The 5000-nt window shown below is 46.5% G+C and overlaps 1 pseudogene; it reads left to right on the top strand.

The window, feature by feature from the left end:
* Nucleotides 1-1465: 1465 nt before the first annotated feature.
* LOC134456134 (craniofacial development protein 2-like) overlaps nucleotides 1466-5000 on the top strand; it is a 17626-nt pseudogene continuing 14091 nt past the window's right edge.

Raw genomic sequence — 5000 nt, 5'->3', positions numbered from 1 at the left:
TAACAAGAGCGCTAAAGCCACCACTGTGAACGAGACCATCATCTATTCCATCCCCAACTCATCAGATCACAATCAGTAGGTCCCCAAACTACTATAATGGGACATTTGCTCCTCAACCCAACACAACCCTTGCCTGGTTAACACCAGACCTAATCANAAGTTTCAGATCGAAACAATTGTGTAGAACTAAAGGCAGTATGGGAGTTCCCAGGCTAACACAACCCATCCTAACCCAACCAAATACAACCCAGCCCACCACAGCATCCTACATACTCACATTAATACGCACAGCTATCTACACAGTTATTCTAACTTCTCTAAAAAGAACACTACCAGCACCGATGTGCAGCAGACCACCACATCATTCCACACCTCCATTCCACCACTTCACCCCGCACCCCAACGCAACACACAGACATCAGCACAGCCCTTCTAACCTATATCAAAAGCACTGCTACCGCCACCACTGTGAACCCTGACCACCATCTCATTTCAACCCACCAGCACACATTGAACGCATACTGTACCCACACACAACCATCCACCCAACCCATCCGCACCCCTAACTATCCCCCTGCCATTGACCTCAGCCCAGCCCTGCCTACCCATGCAGCTACCCTCGCTGGAACCTGCCACAGCTGCGCCTCTGATGTCCTGTGATAAGAGCATGTTTCTGTAGTGCTTAGCCTGGCAGCCTAGCCCATAAACAACACACACACACACACACACACACACACACACACACACACACACACACACACACACACAAAACACACACACACACACACACACACACACACACACACACACACACACACACACACACACACACACACACACACACACACACACACAGAGAGACACACACACATGCACACACACACACACACATGCACACAAAAAATGCAGACTTGTACACACACACACAGACACACACACACACATACACACACACTCCCATGCGGCGCGGCTCAGCTGAGCTGTTTAATCTGACCGTGGCGAGAGGCTGTGGCGGTCGGGAGCCGCTGGAGGAGAGAGAAACAGCATTAGTGTCGCGTTGACCCCTGTATACTGTATGCTGAAAGATTTACACCAGCTCTGCTCTGCTCAAGGAGAGGAGAGACTGAACTGGACCGCAAGGCAACACCGGCACATCTTGCATCACACCGTACAGAACTGCTCGTCCTTCCTAACTCACACATTCTTTCTCTCTGTCTGTCTTTCTTTTGTGCCTTTTCATGTTTGAAGGTTTCTGTGGTTTTAGATCTACTATATACAGTACATCTCTACAGTATATGCACACACTGTACGCTCTGCCCCTATCTCTGTCTCTGTATTCTTCTCTTTGTTTTCCCCCTTTTTCAGGTTTGAATGTTATTATAATTTCCTAATTTTTTTGTTCTTGCCTCTCAAAACCCAACCCTAACGTCCCCGTCGTGAGAGGTGGAAACAGGTAAAAAGGGCAATGGTGAAACTCATGGGCCAATCACCCGTGCAGTGGATTAACACGATTACAGAAACATTGATGAAGAACAAGAAACCCCACAACCTAGGAGATGAAGACTCTTCAAGCATACAAGCGGAAGAGTATATGAAGTCGCACACCAAAAACCATCCGGAGAGGGTGCGGCAGAATCTTCTATCCCCTAGGAAACTGACCAACATCGCAACCTGGAACATCAGGACCATGTTTACAGCAGGGAAAACAACAGTCATTGCTAAAGAGATGAGCAGATACAAGGTTTCCATTCTTGGCCTGTGCGAAACCAGATGGATCCAGACAGGCGAAGTCAAACTGGCCAGTGGTGATTCCATACTCTACTATGGACATGCGGAGGAAGCAGCACCACACACAGAGGGAGAGGCATTAATGCTCTCCAAAGAAGCGCAGAGGGCCCTCATCAGCTGGGAGCCCATCAGCTCAAGGATCATCATAGCAAGATTCCAAACCAGTCATGAAAGAATTAACCTTCAAATCATACAATGCTATGCACCTACTAACAATACTGAGGAGGAAATAAAGGACAATTTCTACAACCAACGACAACCTCTACTCCAGTCCAGGAAGGAAAAAGACCTAACCTTACTCTTGGGCAACATGAATGCCAAGGTGGGGAACAACAACAACGGATACGAGCTGGCCATGGGAAGACCCGGACTTGGCACCATGAACGAGAACGGTGAAAGATTTGCAGACACATGTGCTGACAACAACCTGGTCATAGGAGGCACCATATTCCCCCATAAACCCATTCATAAAGCCACCTGGATATCTCCCGACCACACCACTGAAAACCAGATTGACCACATATGTATCAACAGGAAGTTCAGACGGTCTCTCCTGGATGTAAGAGTGAAGGGAGGGGGGGGGACGCTGGGTCAACCACCACCTACTTGCTGCAAAACTCCAACTCAAGCTTAAGCACTGCAATACCCCTTCTGGTAACAGAACAAAGTTTAACATCCAGCTCTTCCAGAACATTGGAACATCAGAGCTGTACAAAGCCACCCTTCAGAACAGGTTTCAAGCTCTGCAAGAACAACAACCAGTGGACGAGTACTGGAACAGCATGAAAAGCATTTGGAAGGAGGCCTGTCTGGAAGTTATAATAAAGAAGACAACAAACCTCAAACATTGGCTGTCAACAGAAACCCTGAAAAGAGTAGAAGAAAGGAGGGCCAAAAAGGGCACATTCGACAAATGCAAAACACGAGCAAGAAAGGCTACAGCCCAAAAAGAATATGAGGAAGCAAATAAGGAAGTGAGGAAAAGCGCTAAACGGGATAAGAAAAACTACATTGAGGCCTTAGCAAGAGAAGCACAGGAAGCAGCAACGCAAAACAACCTCAAGGAACTCTATATGATCACCAGGAAATTAGCAGGGAAGTTCAGGCAGAGCAACACACAGATCCGGGACAAAGACGGGCGAAATACTGTTATAGTCGACGAAATCTAAAATAATTTTAGTCAACTAAAATATTACATTCATTTCCTCTACACTTCTCTATAAATTAGTCAAACTAAAATACCATTTGGGGAAATCAATGATTAAAATGACATATTGTAGCCTTATAATAAAATATTGTCAAAAACTGCCAGAGCGTCTTAAGCCAGTGCGTCCAATGTGTAAAAAAAATCATGGCCGCGACACTCATAAATCTCTGTCGATATTTTAGAACAACTTCGGGGGCAAACGGGACTGCACATTGTGAAAAAAATACTTGTGGGTAGGTTATACGAGTAATCAAGAGCGTTGCGGGGTAGCCTACAGTAGGCTAGTCTACTGTAGCCTATGCAAGCGTTACAATGGCACGGCACCTGATGGAAGACCTCTCTCTCTCTCTCTCTCGTGCGCTTATTGCAAGCTGTTGCATATTATTTGCTTGATGCAAAATTGTGATGGCACACGCGCTCTCGTTGACATGGTTGTGTCCATGATTGCATGTAGTCGTAAGACGTTATTGCAATAACGCATGGGAAAGTGTGGAAGGGCCGTTCACTTCCTATTTCAGTGTCTGAAAAAAGTCGCAAAACTCCACACTTCCGAATCCTTTGCGATCGGCACTAAAGTGATTCTTATCAAAAGGCTTGTGCCGCATAGACAATTAAATTACAAACATTAGAGAACATTGAAAAAAGATCAGACAACAACCGTCGGGTAGCAGGTTCATGAAAGCGACAGGGAGTGAAAAAGTTTCGCAAAAAGTTAGAGAAAGATGTTTGCTACTGTGCGACAGCACCGCCACTATTTCATGACTGCATAAACTTCTTCGTCATGGATACATGGGCAACAATATTTTTCCAGCCAGGATTGCACTGAAAAGTAGGCTACTGCTGTCACAGGTGCGGCACCGACGCTGCCTGTCCCTGTCACTGTGCCTGCACGTGTGTGTGAGGGAGGGGAGGAGGGAGGAGACGCGGAGCAGATGAGGGTCGCGACTTGCGAAATAGCAGGCAATTCTTTTCCAATGTTTCAGTGACATTAACAAAAATGCTTCCTATTGGTTTTCGTCTCCGGTGGTATTGTAGTCACATTTTCATTTTTTTGCCAAAATATAAATGAATATCGTAATATTTTTCGTACAAACGCAGGCTGTTTTTTTCGTCGTCGTTTTATTGTCGTCAGGGGGAAAACAATCGTTAACGATAATTATGACGAAAATATTTCGTCACGAAATTAACACTGCTGCCTAAGGGATCTTACACACCAGGGCGGTAAAGCGTCGCGGAACGGCCGCTTTTTTACCGGTGTCGGTGAAAATACATTGAAACATATCTGTCCTTACACACCAACCGGCGGTAGTCGAGCGTCAGCGGCGCGGGAGCCGGCTCCGCGTCGTGCTGCATTTTTAAAAAATAGAACTCTAGCGTATTTTTCACGCCGGCAACTGGCGGTGTCTCATTCAAATGAATGGCAAAGTAGCATGCTAGCTTTGGCTGTGGGGAGGGTTTTGAACAGGACTGGCCGCGCACGCCGACGCTGTCAGTGTGAAAGGCAGGGAAAAACACACTGGCCGAAACTAAGCAGAAAGACTGCGTTCGTCCCGCAACAGTTCAGTTCCGCCTTGGTATGTTTTGGCCCTAAGACGTATCCTCAAGATCTTCTGGCCCAACCACATCAGCAACACCAGCCTGTGGGAACGTACCATGCAAGAACCAATTGAGATACAGCTCATGAGGAGGAAGTGGAGCTGGATTGGACATACCCTGAGGAAGAACAACACAGCTATAACTAAACAGGCGCTAACATGGAACCCACAAGGCAAGAGAAGCAGAGGGAGACCCAAGAACAACTGGAGAAGAAGCACAGAGCAGGATGTAAAGAAGAGGGGACTGTCGTGGAAACAGCTGGGAAAAATGGCCCAAGACAGAAGAGGGTGGAAGCTCTTAATCAATGGCCTATGTTCCGAAAGGAATGTAAAGGCCTAAACAAGCAATATTTTTTTCTTGAATCCATGGTGGTGAATTGTAATGGCACGAATAGACTAGACCAGTGTTT

The sequence above is a fragment of the Engraulis encrasicolus genome, chromosome 9, assembly GCF_034702125.1.
Source record: "Engraulis encrasicolus isolate BLACKSEA-1 chromosome 9, IST_EnEncr_1.0, whole genome shotgun sequence".
NCBI classification, from domain to species: Eukaryota; Metazoa; Chordata; class Actinopteri; order Clupeiformes; family Engraulidae; genus Engraulis; species Engraulis encrasicolus.
Note: the sequence above shows the minus strand (reverse complement) of the source record. Positions and strands in the feature narration are given on the sequence as shown.